The sequence below is a fragment of the Phacochoerus africanus genome, chromosome 16, assembly GCF_016906955.1.
Source record: "Phacochoerus africanus isolate WHEZ1 chromosome 16, ROS_Pafr_v1, whole genome shotgun sequence".
NCBI lineage: Eukaryota > Metazoa > Chordata > Mammalia > Artiodactyla > Suidae > Phacochoerus > Phacochoerus africanus.
The window spans coordinates 12,580,119-12,600,174 of NC_062559.1; positions in this window are offsets into that span (position 1 = coordinate 12,580,119).

Below are 20,056 nucleotides of genomic sequence, written 5' to 3' on the forward strand. Positions count from 1 at the left end.
CATGGGGCCCTGAATGATGTAAACCAATGACTGTGTGGTACAGAGCAGGTGACGAATTCTCCAAATGTTTTTAGTCCATAGGGAAGCATAATTTCTTAGAATTTAGAGTAAACTAATCACATACTCATGGGAATTCACATAATTTCTCAGATCATATACTTACCTGATTTTTAAGCTAAATAAAATGGTCCTTCAAGGAACAGGTGGAAATTTTAAGACATTTTCTGACTAAATTTGATCTACCTTCTATTTCTTGAGAGTGACTGAGATAATTGTGATGCACAAAGCAGCCTTTAGCTAAGTAAAACTCAAGTGACTGTATCTGATAATATCACTCTATATGGACCTTTTCATTTTAAAAGCACTTTTTCTGCTACTAGTGTATATGAAGGAACTTTCCCTCAAGCTTGCCCTGATTTACTGTGCCTAATAAGATGGATCCTGGATACTTCGTCCTTTCTTCCTCATTTGCTCAGCAAGGTGATTGGCTTTGGTGCTTAAGGGCCTCATTTACAAAATCTCATGGGATGTCCTTTACATATCCCCGCAGAAAGAAATGAGGAAAGGCCCCAGTCACTTTATGTGCTACACTCCTACAAGGCTTTTATTGACAAACTCTTTCTTAGAAAGTGGGTTCATTTAAACAGGATGCCCAGTGAGCATGTATTGGTAATCACTGAACATTTTCAATAGCAACTGCTCAGAATCTACCCTTGGTGCTCCACAGCTGACACAACGTGCTCTCATTTATTAATGCCAGGATATGAAGCAGACAAATTCTCCTGCTTGATTGTAATCCCCTGGAAATATTTCTTATTTAAGTTTCACATAAACAAGCTGCCACTGCTTTGCTTCCTTCTACAGCATTGTGAATCACACGAGACACTTCTGAGCGCTGAGTGTTTCTCAGAATCCTATCATAAACTGAATTGGAAGTATTGAAATCAGCTCAAACAACTAACACATAATGCAATATTCTCGTAGACACTAGAGCAACAAAAAATAAGTAAAATAGTCTCCTGGCCTTCAGAAAAGTAACCCAGTTGGAAGGAACAACAGAAATGTTCTTAGGCACCTGTGATAAAACCTTTGATACCATAATTCCTGGGGGACTCAGGTCAGGGGCTGACATTTCTCCATCAGAGAGCTGATTCCAGAGTTAGATTCTACACAAGGTATACTCAACCTGGGATGTAGAAGCTGTGACAAGTTAGAGCTTGGGAGTGAGCTACTCTGCATGATGAAACAATACTTAAAATACTTAAAGCAATTACTAGGAAGGTACTGTTAAAACTGAAGATATGCATTTATGACCACAGAAAAGGGACCAGAATCTTCTACCCCTAAATATGCCTCTTTGGCATATTATTTTGAGCTAGTTATTGCTGAGAAATTTCAGACACAGAAGTTCTGAAACCTGCGTAGAAGTTATCCTTTTGTCAGAGACATTTATATTTATAAGGGAAATCCATTTGTAAGGTTGTCTCCCTCTCTGTCCTAGGAACAAAAGGATGACTCTGAAGTTTATCAAAGAAGAGGTCTCAAGCTGAGATCCGTGTAACAAGCTTACCCTATTTACAGTGCTCCGCCTGGTCACCTCCCACACTGTCTCCCTTCCCTCCCCCTCCCAACACCTTCCTTTGCCTTTGATGGAGATGTTATTTAAGGTGGTGGCTTGGACCATTTCAGAGAGTGACTCAGTTTTCCTGGGTCTCTTTCATGTGTTCCTGAAGTATACATGTTATTTAACTTTTGTTGTTGTTGTTGTTGTTTTTCCTGTTAATCTTTTGTTACACAGGGATCTCCACAAAGCACCTAGAAGAGTAGAGGGAAATTATTTTTCCTCCCCTACACAATCAACCAAAACCTCGGGCTCATGCTTTTGTAGTATCCAGGGTAGACAAACATAACTGATGTCTACTTTCCAGAGTGAGCTAATGGAGAAGCCTAGAACAGGACAGAAGCACCTCCACACACTTTTTGTCCAGGGCACTATGCTCTAGGATGTACTTCCACTTTCACTGTAGCCCTCTCTTTTATTACTCACTTTGTCTTTTGTGTGTGTGTATGTGTGTGTGTGTGTTGGAGGTAATAAGGTGACTGTAAATTTACTTAGCAGTGAATGTCTCTGGCACATGGATATTTCTGTAATTTTGGGGGAAGAGAACTCTTGGGCATGGCTGTCACTGCTTATTCCAATTACTTAATGGCATTGAGGATGAGAATAATGTTACTAAAAACTGGAATGCAGTCCTGTTTATGGAATGAACATAAAGGAATGGAAGAATTTTTGAGCCATCATTTCTATTTTCAGTTTGCAGAATAATGCTAGGCTTATCCCTGGGAATGTTCTCTGAGGTTTCTACATGTCTTGCCCTAGAGACAGCCAAGAGTGATGAGTAAGAGAATGAAAATGGGGAGAGGATGTAAATTTTCAAGGGGAAAGTGAGACTCTCTCCCAGTACCTAAGAAGTCCAAGGCTTTTTTACCATCATCTCAGAAGTAGGGATTACCTGGACAATATGAGGAAAATGACGAAGATGAAAAATTGCTAAGGTATAAATAGTAGAGTTGCTCTTAGGACCAAAACATGGGAAGGATGGGATCCAAAATTCTGCACCAAGCAAAGCAAGGTTCAAGTTCAAACAGCAGCACTTATTAGATGTGACCTTGGACAAAATGCTTAATCGTAATTTACATCTGGAAAGGAAGTCAAAGTGGAGCTGGTACCACAAGAGAGCTCTCTAAAATGGAGCCAGGAGGCCAATGAGGAAGTGTGACTTGTACACATCTCAACCCGGATGCAACCTGACCTTCTGACCACTTATTGTCTGAGCAGGCGTCTAGTACATCTGCCAGAAACTCAAGATACTTATCCAACCCTTGCCCTAAAATAACTCATGACAGCCTGTTCTTTAAAGGCAAAAATTTCCTTTCCTGCCTCAGAGTCAGTCATAACTCTCTCCAGGGAACTTATCTACTTAATGGCTTTTGTCTCTATACGCCCCTGACTCTCTTCCCTGGAACGCACTTTTGGTTTCACCCAAAACTGTGTCTACGGAAGTACAATTTTTAAGATCCCAAATAAAGCTCTTCATCTTTTATAGCCTCAGTACTGATTACTATTCAACACACCTCAGTCCCCTCGTGTGTTAAGTACTGTGTGGAATCTGTCCCAGAGTCGTCATGTTGATTAAATGGAATTGTATTTGGGAAAAGCATTTTGTAAAAAGTGAATTATTATTGATTGTAGATATGCAATTAAATTCTGATGTAAATGACTGATTTCTTCTCTCCTTGCCCAACTCCAACTTTCCCCATGCAGATGTTTCCTTCTTAATTAAACACAATGTCTACTTAGGAGAATATTAACTAATAGGTGGCTGATGGAAAGGGAAAGTTTGGGGCAGGGTATTAATCTCATTCACTCAAGTTAGATGCTTTATCTTACTAGATTTCTTCATCTTACTAGAAAGATGAAGCAATCACTGACATCTCCTCTTCTTTGCTTACTTAGTCTTATCAGTTCCTGGTATGGACTGTCAAATCAAGGTCCCCTTGTCCTTATACAGAGCTTAATGAAGAAATGAAATTTCTGCTCCAAATCAAACATGCCTGTCCCACCTTATGTCAAACATAGAACTCCTGAGAGTTGCTTTGTTCTGGCTTCAAAAACCATCAGTAGTCACATCTGTTAACTATAGGAACTAGTTTTGGGGGGTTTTTTGTTTTGTTTTGTTTTGTTTTTGGCTTTTAGGGCTGCACCTGGGGCATGTGGAAGTTTACAGGATAGGGTTCCAATCAGAGCTATGGTTGCTGGCCTATAGCACAGCTCATGGCACAGATCACACCACAGCTCACGGCAACACCAGATCCTTAACCCACTGAGTGAGGCCAGAAATCAAACCTGCATCCTTGTGCATCCTCATGGATATCGGTCTGGGTCGTTACCAGTGAGCTACAACTGGGACTCCCTATAGGAACTAGTTTTTAATAATCTGTACTGAAAGTACTTTCCAATAGTAAAAAGATACAGAATAACTCCTTATGAATCTAAACATTCATGCAAGAAACTCAGACTTTCTTTCTCATCACCTAAATTCACAAATGTTCTCTCATTCAAAGTTATTTTGTCCCTAAAGATTTTCTCAGGCCTGATTGCTACTCTGCTTTTATGCATCCTATGGATTAGTTTGATATACAGCAGAAAATGTTAACCTCAACTCTCTACTTCCTAGTGATTCTGTGTAAATTTAGACCTGGCTTCTTTCACCTGAAATTAAGAAACAAGCAGACAAAACCTGGAATGACCTACGTTTCCACTGTTTCTGTCTCTTTTAAAGGTAACATTTCTTAGAAGTCAGGGTGTGGTCAGTGCCACTGGGCTGTAAGCATGATAGATCCTTCCTCTAATTACCAAGTCCATTTTATTTAAATATATTTAATCTCAAATTTATTTTGATACGGTTGATTGCTCATAACTTGAACAACTAAAAGGATTATTTCTCAGGATAGTATTATATGAATATGATGATAATTCTCATGGAAGAACTTTCAAACCTATATTAAAACAAGAATTATCTTTGGTACTGGCTTATTCCCTTTGGCCAGAACTTTAATATGCTATTAACAGAAATACATTATTTATATATCATTAAACACAATCCCAATGCAGTAAACGTTTTTACTGTGACTACTTAATGACAATGACTTATTCTACAATGTTTGAATTGGCAAAATTCCTTATTTTATTCTCTCTCCTTTCCAGAACTTCTGATTGTTAATTTTTCTTCTAATCTGATGATATCCCTGGTGAAGTCAGGTTGTAAACTAAAAGAAAAGAATTAACAGACTCATGAAGACAGAACAAAAGGAATAAATTCTAAAAATGACTGCAGTAGATGGAAAGAGATTAGGATGGAAAGTGGGAAGGTGGGAAGACATAATGAAAAGTGCAATTGCCAAGTGAAATTGAAACCAAGCCCCCTAAAATCAAGTTCCCCTGCTGAATTTATTATTAGTCTCTGTCTGAAACTTTACTCCCTTTCTTTTTCTGACCCGGTTTCCCTGAGGAATATAGAGTAGCAAAGAAAAGAGGGGATTGAAACTGAGCAAGATGCAGGACCTTCCTGGGTACAAACCCCATTCTCATCCTTTGTTTCTGGTCGTAGAAAAAAGATTTTCATCTCTTAAGCCTTCCCTGAATTCCAAAGAGCAGATTCGAGCACTTACTAATTAGGGAAGAGAACACAGAGACAAAGGAAAATCAGTCAAGCAAGAAAAGTAATGATAGCTTAAACAATAGTTCAGTGATAAAACAGAGTCCTACTTCCTCAAGGGATTTACATAATCTGAAGCATATCTTTGAGTTGTTGTGTAGAAACAAAGACCTCTACCCACGTGGAGAGTGCTGACCACATGCTGAGCACTAGCAAGTAGACCCCAGAATACAGGTTGATGAATACGATTCATGTAATTTTATCCTGTTACTTCATCAACAGTCAACCAGAAGAAAGTCCAGGAGCTTCAACCCTCACCCTGGATATTGTCCTTAAAAACCCTTCCCTGAAAGCTATAGGGGAGTTTGGGTCTTTTGAGCCTAAGCCTAAGAAGAATGGTCTTGCTTGGTGCTCTACAATAAACACTGTACTTTCCTTTATTGTAACCCAGTGTTAGTAGATTTGACTTTGCTGTGTGACAGCTGAGTGGACCCAAGGTCAGTCTGGGTAACAAAATTAGATGTGCTAGGGGAGCCATTACGCATGATATAAAAAGGACGACTAAGAACTAACTCCTGGTGTCTACCACAAAACACATCCATGAGAAGAGAGAAAACTAAAACAAGCAATGTCAGGGAAAGGCAATGAGCCATTGTTGTTTTATGCTCCTTTGTTAAACTGCTAGAAGCTATAGCATGGATCTCTCCTAAGCTCAAAGTTCTCAGCAACTCAAATGTATCTTATAAACTCACTCTATTGAATCCATAAGATAAATAACTAGCAAAAACAAAAATAGTCCTGAAAAGGCATCTATTTCTTTTTGCTTTTTGCTGGCTCTTTCCTTTCTATGGTGACAGTTCTCGGCAGACTGCTTTAGAAACCTGAAGGCACAGACAAAGAGAACTTATTCAAAAGAGCCTGGGGGTGTGCTGACAGGGTGAAGGAGAGACTTGGAAAGTATAGCAATCAAGTTGCTAAGGATAAGGGTCACAGTCTGCTACCCCAAACCAGCTTTTCACAGTGTTCCTCCAAATGGGTCCATGGGGAACCAGAAAAATTAACCTGAAAGATATAAATAGCATCTCCTCTGCCAGTTTTATAAAGCACAGCAGTGCTAGGGAGATAGCATTTCTTAAGCATTGTATAAACACAGAGAGCATTTATTTAGCTTTCAGTTAGCCCTGAAGAATAAAAGTGACTCTCTAGTACAGATAATACTTCATAATACAATTCCAAACAACATGAACTTGCAGATGAATGATTCTTTTGGACTAGCTCTGAGGTCTCCATTCAACTTCTCCTACGTCTGCTCCCATCATTGCAAAAGTTTATATTCTTCCTTAGTAATGATGATTTTGCTTCACTTAAAAATAACTTGTCTAGTTATATAGACACTTTTGTGTCATGAGATTAGCAAATTGCAAGCTTCAGATTCTCATAGAAAGGATGTAACTTGTACATAGTATTGCCCTATTACACTGGGATGAACTGGCTGAATATGCACATGGCCACATCTGGGAACATGAATCCACCTCTTATAACTAGGTCCCTTTAAGGACTGGAAAGACTTCTGCATCATGTATGTAGAGTAATGATCATTTTGCCAACATCGAAATATTAACTCATTCTATATTGTCTAGTTATTCTAGTATTGTAAATAAATGTTTAATATGAAGATTTGTAAATTTCAAAACAAATGTTAACTACTTGATGGATTTTTTTTCTGGCATGTATTTCAATATAACCTGGCTTCCTAAATGGAATGCAAAAGTGGAGGCTTAGTAGAAAGTGCTCTGAATCCTAAAGCCAAACTCCTTCTGGTTATATGGCCTTGGAAAAGTAATTTATCTCACCCATGGTTTACCGTCTTTACCTCCAAAATGACAGAGTGTGATTCCAGATTGTTTAAAAAAAAAACAATTTAATACCGTCTCATGATTTAATATATTGTATTTTCAGAAATCAGCTATTTGTAATATTTTGGGGCCAATTTTAGGATGATTTTAAAATAATCTTCAATATTTTTTCTTTTCTTTCTTTTAATCTTCAATAGTTTTATATGAACTAAGTTTGTTAGGCAGAATAGTACCTTCCCTCCCCCCCAAATGTTCACATCCTGATCTCTGGAATTTCTGAATATATTACCATAATTTGCAAAAAAGGGAATTCAGATGGTGAAGGTTATAAAGCTGCTAATAAGCTGAACTTAAAAGGAGATTATGCTGCATTATTCTGTTGGGTTCAATGTGACACAAGCATCCTTAAAAGTAGATATCCAAGACAGAAGACTCAGTATCAGAGTAATGGAATGTGAAAAGAACTTGACTGGCCATTACCAGCTTTGAAGATGGAAAGAGTCATGAGCCAAAGGTTGCAAGCAGTCTGCAAAAAGGTAGAAAATTAAAAACAAACAAACAAACAAACAGATTCTCTCCTAGAGCCTCTGGATGGAATACAGTCATTCTGACACCTCGATTTTAGCCCAGTGAGAGCCATATTGGAATTCTTAACTACTGAATTAAAACAAACTTGCATTGTTTTAAGCCACCAAGCTTATGGTATTTCACTATAGCAGCCATAGGATATTACATACTGAATTTCCACTAGTATTATAGAAAGCGATTTCAGTATCATAAGCTTAACATGAATTTAGCTGGTCCAAATTTCCAGGTGAGTGCTTTTGTTAGTGGTATTTATACTTGTGCAAACTACTGTGCTCAAAAGTCATAGTCAAGCATGGTGGCTACAATAACCTTCCCAGAGTGGGAGTTGGGATGGGGGCTGAAAAAGTTTTGAGGAAGCATTTTATGGCTGCTAAATGTTCAGTACTTAGGACAGTTTGGACATATTTATCATATTTTAATCAGTACCTTGGAGAGAGGACAAGACATACTCTTTCACAGTAGATTATCAAGAGAGTCCCAAGTAGTCAATTATTCACTGGTGTCAGCCTCTGTGCAGGTCTCTGAGATTTGGGGATTGACTGGGCAATCATTACCTGAGAAGGAAATATAAGGTCACTTCTATTTTGAGGAAGCACTTGCCTCACTATCAAATGTCCTCATCCAAGGTTTGGCAAAGCTAGTTGGAGTCAAAATATCAGATTTTGTCTGACTTAATACAGCATACCACATGAAGCTTCTATGAACTTTCTTAGTCTGAATTGCCTTCCTATGCCTTCCCATGTACTGGTCTCAGTATCTTCCTTGATTAGTCACAGTCCTTGCTTATAATTTATCTTTACACTCCAGCAATCCTCTTGCCGTAAAGACAAACTGAGCTCACTACTACAAGACTTAGAAAAAAGAGGATATTAATTTAAAAAATTCAGCATACATTATTCACTCATTAATTTAATAAACAATATTTATTTACTGCCTATATAAACTATATGCTAGAGATAAAAGTTAACTAACACAAAATTTTGCTTTCATGGGCATCTTGGAGGCTAGAGGGAAGCGGGCAGTAAATAGCCAGCTGGCTAAATAGAGAAATAATATCAAACATTGATAATTACTATAAAATGCAGAAGCAAGTAAAGAGAGTAGTCTAGATTAGATATGATGCTGTTTGGCAAATATTTACAGTTCTCTCTCCATACAGGCGCAAGGTCAGACTGCAGTTGTGATGGGACAGAGTCAACATGATTAGGTCTAGTTATCGAGGTCTGAGTGACACTGACGTGACTCAAAGCTGAGCATTTAATGACCAATGTGGTAACTACCAGGGCTCATCTTCCCTCTGGTATAACAACTGGCAATGTTCAAGACGGTAGAAGCTCCATGGTCTGGGTCCCTGAATGGTTCCTGCTAACCAGAGTGGATATATAGTGGAATTGTCAAATACAATTTTGTTGTTTTACACCACAAATATTTACCTTTCCCTCCACTCTCTTATTAAGACTGATAAAAGATATTCAGGGAAAGCATGACACTAAAGAACTCAAATCTCATCAGAGACATAAATGGTGACAATAAATGCACGATGTTAAGTCTTAGGGTAAGAATGTTTCAGAAACAGGAAAGAGCTGGTGTAAAGAGCTTTCACGTAGGCGTAAGATAGGCTCCAGGAAATTGCTGCACAACTCTGTACCAAGTTTGGACATGTGTCTTAGCTCTGGACAATGACTTTTTATCCTCTTATTCTTGCCCTATTTTTTGCTAATCATTTTTATTTCTTTACAAGTTCATATTTATTTTGAAAATCATGCAAGATGTTTTAACTAGTATCTTTGGTTCTTAGAACTCCAACCCAGAAATATAGATTAGGGCCAATTTCTTTTCTTACTGATACAATTATTCTGTTCAGGTGCAGTCAATTTTTTTGCCACTATCTTTAGAGCCTAGCCCAAATTTTTCTCATAATTTTTTTGCAATATTGGGGCAATGCTTTGAAGCCCATGTAGCTTCAGATTCACTTCAATGTCATTTTAATCCATTCATTTATTAAGTAAATACTTATTTAAAAAGTACAATATGCCATATTCTTGGCAAACTAGTTGAGATAAAATGGTGAATAAAAATAGAACTTGCAGTGTCCTGGAGGAGATAAGTATTAAGCACATAATCACACAAACTCAATGGAAAATGACAACTATGGTAAATGTGGTGGAATACAGGTCACGTAGCTTTGAGAGTACATAATAAGGGGATTTCAATCTACCGAGAAAGTCAGAGGAGGCCTCCCTGAAAAAGTGAAGCTTGAGTTTAAATCTCATAGATGAGGAGAAATTAATCATGTGAAGAGTGGATGAAAACATCTGCTAAGAAAAGAGAACTGCATTCAAACCTTCTGTGGTAGGATAGAGCAGGCAGGGTGAAAAAAAACTAAAAAAAAATATCCAGGATGGATAAAATAAACAGATAAACAGATTCATTTGGTGTCTTTCACGAGAAGGGATGGATAGGGCAGGTGTGGAGGAGGGAAATCACGCACGGCAGTGTCTAGGAACACTGTCTTTCTAGTGACAAAAGTGAGAAGCCATGGGAGGAATCAGTGAGTGGGAGGAAAAATGACTATAATCAAATGCATTTTTTAAAAAATGTTCAGATCATAGGAAAATGGGCTTGAGGAAGGCAGTAGCTAATGTGGATAGGTGGACATGGCCATTGTCTAAGACCAATTAGCAGATGATGACAACTTTGATTGAGGGCACTGTCACAGCAATAGAAAAAACGATGAATTCCAAAGTGCTCTGATCAGGTGAATTTTATGACATTTGCTGAAGAATGAATATGATGGAGGAAGAGGGAGTTTTGAGGATGACACTTTGCCATCTCAGCTGTGATGCTATTGACAAAACTAGAAACACTGGAAGAGAACAAAGCTCTCAGAGGAAGTTGCATGTTGACATACTGAATTTGAAGGACCATTCAGACAAACAAGAGGGGATGACAAATAAGACAGTTAAAAATACAGATCTGGAACTCAAATAAAGGTCTAAGCTAGATATATAACTTTGTGAGTCATTTGCTCCTAGGTGGTAATTGAAGCCAGGGACTGGCTGAGGCTGCCTAGGGAGAGATCTTAGAAAGAGGAGGAGCAAGGGTGGGAAGCTGGGGCACTAATGGAAGATTAGCAGAGCAGGCAGAGAAGGAGAAGTGGCTGGATTAGACCAGAGGAAGGTTAGGACAAATGTCAGGAAATCAAGGTTATGTCCACCATGGTCCAGAAACATGATTTTAAAGAATTTGTGTTCCAGTATAGACGTTCTACATAAGAGAATTTACTTCACAAATTAATGAATCAGATGATCTAAACTCAAGAATGAAGGACAGGTCTTTTTCCAAAATTAGTCTTTTTCCCACAAGTTGCCCCCACACTGAGTATTTATAAATCAGAGACTTATTTTAAGAACATGACCATGGCAGTAAAGAGCACAGGGACATCAGGTGGTTAATACACCTGTGGGAACAGGAGACCAGGTAGCCTTATGTTTTAGGGCTGAAATTAAGTAGTAACTTAGAAGAAAGATTTCCACCAAATGCAGTACTTGGAACAAATCTATACATTCCAAGCAAACAAGCTAACACATATCTCTTTTACTTTAAAAATAGATGTTTAAAAAAGACATAATATGTGTTTTGTGGAGGAATTTCTCAGACATTTACTGAGATCCAATTTTTCAATATTTATATAGAACTTTTACAGAATCTGTTATTTGATTTCCCAAGCTATAGAAGATTAACTGAGACCAATTATAAAAATTTAAAAACAGGCATATGGACACTAAGGAGAAGGGGTGACTAGAAACAAAAGAAAGAGCAAAAGAAAAGGAAAAAATCAAGAAAAGATCTTCCTGATATCTCAAGAAAGAGAGCTCTTTGGGACCACAGAGAGATCACACAACCACTCTTAACCAAGAGTTATCTGAGAAGTTATGTGAGAAGGCTTTGCCGCATTACATGTTGGCTAAGTACTTTTGACTCATCCTGATGATCCTGAGGTTAAAATTATGTTAACTTTACTTTTTTAAATGATTTTTATTTTTTCCATTATAGCTGTTTTACAGTGTTCTGTCAATTTTCTACTATATAGCAAAGTGACTCAGTCATATATATATATATATATATATATATATATATATATATATATATATATATATACACACATTCTTCTCACATTATCCTCTATTATGCTCCATCGCAAGACACTAGATATAGTTCCTAGAGCTATACAGCAGGATCTCACTGGTTATCCATTCCAAAGCTAATAGTTTGCATCTATTAACCCCAGATTCCCAGTCCATCCCACTCCTTCCCCCTTCCGCTTGGCAACCACAAGTCTGTTCTCCAAGTCCATGAGTTTCTTTTCTGTGGAAAGGTTCATCTGTTCCATATATTAGATCCAAGACATAAGTGATATCATATGGTATTTGTCTTTCTCTTCTGACATTTCATTTAGTATGAGTATCTCTAGTTCCATCCATGTTGCTTCAAATGGCATTATTTTGTTCTTTTTTATGGATGAGTAGTATTCCATTGTAGTATTCCATTGAAGTACCATATCTTCTTAATCCATCCATTTGTTGATGGACATTTAGGTTGTTTCCATGTCTTGACTATTATGAACAGTGCTGCAATGAACACGCGGGCGCATGTGTCTTTTTCAAGGGAAGTTTTGTCTGGATATATGCCCAAGAATTAGATTACTGGATCATATGGTGGTTTTATATTTAGTTTTTTGAGGTACCACCATACTGTTTTCCATAGTGATTGTACCAATTTACATTCCCACTAACAGTGCAGGAGGGTTCCCTTTTCCTCCACACCCCCTCCAGCATTTGTTATTTGTGGACTTATTAATGCCAGACATTCTGACTGGTGTGAGGTGGTACCGCATAAACTTTACCCTTTAAAAGGGCACAAAAACTGTGGTTTTATTTCTTTAATGAAAAAAAAATAACAGCACTTGAGGAAGTAATCTTTAGTCATTAAAAATAAATATTTTCCAAACCTCCCACATCCACATGACCTAGATAAATATATAAGCGTTTTGTAATAAATGCATTAGCTAAAAGTATTATTTTTCTTTCCTTTAGACATTAGCTAGGTGTATATTTAAGCTTATTGACTTAGTTTGCTGGGACCACAAAAACAAAGTACCACAAACCGGATGGCTTAAAACACAGTAATACTGTCTCATGGCTCTGGAGGACAGAAGTCTGAAATCAAGGTGTTGGCAGAGTTAATTTCTTCTGAGGGCTACAAGAGAAGGATCTGTTCCAGGCTTCTCTCCTTGGCTTACAAAAAGCTGTCTTCATGTTCACATGGTGTTCTACGAATTGGAAAGTCTTGTTTCCAAATTTGCCCTTCTCATAAGGACACTGGATTAGGGCTTGCCCTCATGACTTCATTTGCACTTGTAAATACCCTATTTCCGAAAAAGGCCACATTCTGAGGTACTAGGGTATTGATTTCAATTAATGAATTTTGGGGGGACCCAGCATAATACAATGAACTTGATAACTATGTCAAATGAATAATTAAATTAATATACTATACAGTCTACCAGCTGTTAATATTGGTCAAAGGTATGCTCTTTAATGTTCATTTTAGTATTCCTGATAGGCTATTTTATATTCACTTGTCTTAACTGTTTCATGATGAAAAGAAGTGCTTCATAATTAATGATTAGCCACTGTGCTTCCATAATACTTATCACAATCAGCCTGGTTCTCTAGTCTCCAATAAACATCTCGAATTTTTCTATAATCATCTTGGGGACATGGGCCAAATATTGATCATCTATGTATAATTGTTGCATCTAGCATTGTGCTTTGTACGTAAGTCAAATAAGCAATTTTTTTTTGAGCCAAATTGAATTAAAATGTTAGTTGAGACAATAAATTTTCCAAGTGACTATGGAATGGTTTGAAGTTAATTGACTCACAGAGAAGACTGCCATGGTCTCACTCACCTAGGTCTAATTAAATACGGTAATAAAAAAATTGACAAATGGTGGTTCAATGAGACTAATTCTTTCTAGTTTGTTTCCTGGACATTCACTGGCCCTGTATTTCAGGAGTGATTTTAATGAGCTGGGTTGATCAGGATTCTGATCTCATGCATAAAAACAATGAACCCAAGGATTTGGTGGTCCCACTGTCCTCACACATCGGTCCAGGAGCATCTTGTACCTAGCTAGAGAGGCAGTCACAATTGAAGTAAATCATACCCAACGGAATTTTCTCAAAGGCTACATACATGCTATTAACGGAAATGAGAAGAAAGAAATGTGAATACATTTGACTTGTATACAGTTTCTACGTTATTCACTAATTTACAAGTCAATTTTTATGTCATCTTCAGGTGATCAGTTCTCAGCTCTAACATCACCTTTTCAAAGATACTTCCCTGATTTCACAATTTAAATATATCTCTATACTTTATTCACTTTCTATCTCCTTGAGAAATTTTCTTTTTAGTGCTGACCATTATTGAATATAATCTTTTATATTTTTGTTTACTATCTACAGTTCCTCAACCTTCCACTTGAATATAACTTTTGTCTATCTGCTTCATTCTTAGTTTCTGCTGCATTCCTCAGGGTCTAGAACAGTGCCTGAAAGGCGGTTGGTTAATATTTATTAAACAAATAAATGAATGAGAAGACAGTCACCTCTCCTCCCAAAGGACAGCAGCCTAGTTACTCTTACTTACTGATATTCTTACTTGATTGTTCAAAAGCTGGGCTATGATAGAAACTCAATTGATATTTGTTGAATATGACTCTGCATGATTCCCCCTGCCCCTGTACCAGCTCTCAGACATCAGCTGTTACAAATCTCCCCACTATACTTGCTACTAATCTTCTCACTATACATACACCATGTCCTGCCCCAGAGTCTTTGCAGGTATATTTCCATCTGTTTGGAATGTTCTGAGCATAGAACTCTTCACGCTTCATTCTTTCACATCTCTCATGTCTCTTCTCAACATAACCTATGGTCTTTCCTGTATAAAAGCCCCTTTGTCTCAAAGACTTGAATGCCTAGTTTATCTTATTTTTCTCCACAGCACCACTTACCACCTGACAGAACACACATTTATTTTTATACCAAATGCTGTGATGCACCACTTTCAGGAACTAGACACTCATTCTCCAAGCTGCAGAGAGTCTTGCCTGGGCACAGGTCAAAGGTTATAAACCTGCTCCACTTGAAATTGCCCTTAGTTAGAGGAAGCTCTCTCACTCAAGGTTCTTCTCTTCCTAGGGGTAATCCCCATCAAGCACATGGTCTGTGCCAAGGCCATCCCAACTCTAGAGATTCCTCTGGGGTTTTCTGAGGCCCTTGTTACAACTAAGTCTCAGTTTAGCCTTTCCCTCTGCCCAAACTTGCTTCTCTTATTCTGACATGTGTTGATCCCTCATCAACTTCCTGTACACAGTCTCCATTTCAGAATATGTGCTTCTGAGATTTACATGGATTGTAAGCTCCATGGGAACAGAACTTTGTCTATTTGCTTCATTCTTAGTTTCTACTGCATTGCTCAGGGTCTAGAACAGTGCCTGAAAGGTGGTTGGTTAATATTTGTTGAACAAATAAATGAATGAGGACACAGTCACCTCTCTTCCCAAAGGACAATTTATGGACAAAGATGAATTACTTATGTTTTCACTGAGAGACAATACAGAGCAACTTTCAGAAGACTATTGAACACTTGTGAAGAAAGAATGCTGCCACACTATGAACAAATCCCATGGATAATTTATCACAACTCCAGGTTTTTTTTGTTTGTGTGTTTTCACAGAAACATCCAGATTCACTAGAGGTGTGATCTCATGGCTCCTGTGACCTTCATAGATACTCTATGAAGGAGGCATATGAGCAAATATCTCTATTTTCTAAATGATGAAAGTGTGTATTAGAAATGTTAGATTGATTCATTTAAGCCATTTTGTATTAGCACATAGTAGAACACCCAAACTCAGGTCTTCCGAATTTCTGTGCCATGTTCTTTTTCATCCTTTTGCTAAGAATAAATTCAGTTGTTAACGACTGTGTTAATTTTACATAAATATATTTACAAGTCCCCCACTACCACTTGCACACACAGATCGGATTTGACCGACTTTTACTTAAAACTTAATGTCTTGTTTAAGTAACCAGACGTTCTTGTTTGGTTAAGACTCACAAATTCCTTTGTGGAGTTGAAACAAGTAAAAAATTAAATACAAACATTCTATTGCTTTTAAGGTTCATTTGTGAAGTTCTTAACACACACTGCAGGACACAGTATCATTATGCCATTGATCTTCACAAGTCTTCCTTCTAAGAGCCACCAATTAGTCCTGTTACTATGGAGATGTCAATATGGCTTGTCAACATAACTTTCTTGTGTGAGTCTATATTTGAGTAGAGAACATGGATACAAAACTTAATATGGATATATTTCATATAGAGATCTGATTTAATGCTCTCATGTATCAATACACAAAAGATAAATTTAACCAAGACATGTACTATAACTCTAGCTAAGCAGTTTTTAAATTACATCCAGTATTTTTGACTTCATAATGGGTCACTTGAATCTCATGGCAAATCAGACTGAGAACACCTAATGACATTAAAACACCTTTATAATAACTTATATGGGAAAAAAAATGGGTACACACACATGCACACACACATAAAACTGATTCAGGAGTTCCCGTCATGGCTCAGTGGTTAACGAATCCGACTAGGAACCATGAGGTTGCGGGTTCGATCCCTGCCCTTGCTCAGTGGGTTAAGGATCCGGTGTTGCCGTGAGCTGTGGTGTAGGTCGCAGATGCAGCTCGGATTCCGAGTTGCTGGGGCTCTGGTGTAGGCTGGTGGCTACAGCTCCAATTAGACCCTTAGCCTGGGAACCTCCATATGCTGTGGTGCGGCCCTAGGAAAGGCAAAAAGACAAAAAAAAAAAAAAAGATTCACTTTGTTGGACACCTGAAGCTAATATAACGTGTAAGTCAACTATATGCTAATAAAATTTTAAAGCTATTTTAGAGAAACATTTTTCTAAGGAATACCTAATAAGAATGATAGCAGCCATGAAATGCATTGCTAGAACCTCCTGCTGAGGTGAACACAGTTGACTGGTGACCCTAGCTGCTGTCTTGGACTCATGGGGGCTGAACTTTCCACGGACTGCTTCTGTGATGACTGAACCCAGCAGAAGTGCCAAGGCAGGCCAAGCTGGTGAAAAGTGAGACTATCCCAACTAGTGGCTTTGGCTCAAGGACTCCATGTTGACCTGGCTCAACCTTTCTTGGAACTGTGCAACAGTTCAATATTCTTTTTACCTAATCCTCCTTCCTTGCCTCTCACCTTCCAAAAATGTTAGATTTGTACTGCTGTCTAAAGGATCGCTCTGCCTTACCTGCTTTTTCCCCCAGTAAATAAATCCCTTGGATGTAATCTAAACCCTTACTGGCATCTGCTCCTCAGCAGATTCCCATTAATTCAGACGATAAATATTTGTGTATGAGCAGAATGTTCCACTTCCCTTTTTCCACATCCTATATTCAAACACAAGATACAACACAACTTTCAAAATAACTAGTTTTTACTATTCCCCATTAAGTGTCCAAAAAACATCCAGGGATCATTCCAGGGTTATCTCACCCATCACACAGACTACATCCATCTTCAGGATGTGCAAAGAGGATATCTGGCCTAATGTGGCAATTCTTCATGGTTAATTTTTGGCAAGGTGACAGTAGGAACAATGACTGCAGTTGAGAGTTCTAGAAATTGTGGCATGGTATAGATTCAACTGGAGAAAAGCAATATTATTTTTCATAGCTTGGGAGGAAAAATGATGTTCATCTCTCATGGTTAGGCCATGCCCACCACTGTAGCCTACAAGCATGTCATGACCACCATGCAGCTGTCCCTGCTGTGGATACTGGAGGGAGTCATGGGTCTTCTGAGTGACCATCTGTGATGAACACAGGCAGCAGCTTTATTCCCCGATAGCCTCTAGGTATGTTATAAACCTTATAATGCAATTATAAACTAATTTTTTTCTGGAAACAATGTACATTTACTCTGATATTCTATGTAAGGGTATATGAGAGAGTACTTTCTGGTAACAGCTGCATCTCTGAACATATTGTTATCAAAGTACACTAAAAGATATCTGAGCATTTATCCTAGCCCAAGCACTAAACAGCCTTTGGGTCAATTTACCTTTGGGTAAACTACCATAGGCTCTCTGAATTAAAGTCCCCTCATGCAAAACAATGTTGTAATCCCCCAAATCCTTCTTTCAAAGGCCTGTGCATACTCAGTGGAGTTAAAGCGTTGATAAGGGCCATCTAAATCAAAAAGGGTGTAGAAAAATAACAAATATTTTTCTCTTTACAAAAGAAATCTATGTCATAAATTTGACAAAATTTAACCCCTCCAGTATTTCAGTTGTTAGAACAAAAATTGCACAACTTAAATATGAGGGAGGAGGAAGCTCCTTATAACATTTCCTGTGTGCTGCACACATGCTTTGTAGTTTTCAATTCTTAACGTAAAGTGTTTGTGTTGGCTAAGGTTGGGTAGATCATCCCATTTCCTTCTACAGGCAAGAATATGGATTTTTAGGTATACCGCCTAATAGTTTATAAATAAGTGACAAGGCTCTAATAAATATCACCCAGAGCTTCAATGTGAATGCCTCCATTTTTCCCAGAATAAGAGCTTATTGTGGCATTCATATTTCTGCTTAATATATTTTATTTCACAAACTGAAATAACGGCAACAAAATTACATCTTTCAACCCCCCGGTTACTGCTATCTACTCAATCTTGCCTGTTGACATACCCCCAAACAACATTCCTCCTATTCTAGACCCTCTTCCCTACATAACCCTGCCAAATGACAGTTCCTAAAACAGTATCAGTGATTCCCCACTGGATAAAGTTCATCCTCTTTAACCTCACCTTCAAAGCTGTTGACAATCTGAGTCACACTTACCTTTTCAGCAATATTTGCCATTATCTTTCTCTACCTTTTCCTATGGGAGAAAAATAGTTTACTTACTTGTTTGAGAGTGAAGGTTCTATCATTCCACTTTCTTGTACTTCCTCCCCTAGAAATGTACATTCCTTCTCTAATATCACTTAATTATTGAACTGAGGGTGTCTTGGGAGTTATTTGTCTAAAGTGCTTTATTTTAAACTGATATACAGATATACAGAAAGATTAGGCAGACCCGATTCCTCCAATAAGTCAAAGCCCCATGTTGTAGGCCCACAGCACAGAAATTTGATATCTGTGCTATTTCCAAAGTGCCTAGAAATGTGCAGCAAGTTGACAAGAAAAGGAGGCCAACACATAGATTCCACGGATTCTAAAGCAGGATCCTCTGAGACCTAACTTAAATGTCACCCCGACAATCAGTCCTTCACGACCAAGCTAGCTGGGAATTCGCTCTAGCTATCATGAATCACTTTTACTACCTCTGTAACGTGTCTGAATAATCTTGGGATGCTTTGTGACATCTCCTAATTTTTCCTATTTATTTTTAAATTACAAAGTACAACCTACTTGCTATAATAAATTGAAATCACAAAGTAAAAGTAAAAACTAGAATTTCTTGTCATTTATATTTACTTTTCTATGCATCTACTAATGTATGTAGCTAGTGTACCTAGAAAAAGAACTAGTTGTGCCTAGAACTCATATTCAATCCTTGCTCTGCACTCTCTTTTGTTGTCTTCCCTAATTGCATGTGCACGCGAGCACGCACACACACACACACACACACACACACACACTTTAATGTGATCATATATAATCTCTTGAATTGCTTCCAATGCTTTGCTATAACAATTTCAGTATGACTGTTCCTGCTTTTATATAGAATACTTATATAACATTTATAGGAGCGATATATCAAAAAGGAATTGTGTCAAATGTACATATACTTAAAATGTAGATAACGTTTTACAAGCTCCCCTCTAAAACTCACCAACAGTTCAAATGAGGATTCAATTGTTCCTCATACTCAACTGGAAAGTTCAAGTTTTTACCAATACATTTGACAAAAATGCTAATGTTCTGTTATAATATGTATTGTATACATATATCACATTTATGTATTTGGTTTTTTATCTTTTTATCTGTTTTAACCATGTTTCTTTCTCTGTACATTTCCTATCTTTTTCTCATTTTCAACATTTCCTCCATTCTTTTCTGAACTTCCTTTTACATATTTTCCTCTGAATTAGCTTTGTTAAATATTTTTCCCTTATTTAAAGCTAGAGTGAGAACTTAAGGCAGTGATTTTCTTTTCACCTTAGTTTTTTTCAGGAATTTTTAACACAGAACTTGCACAGAGTAGGTGTTCAGTAAGTACTT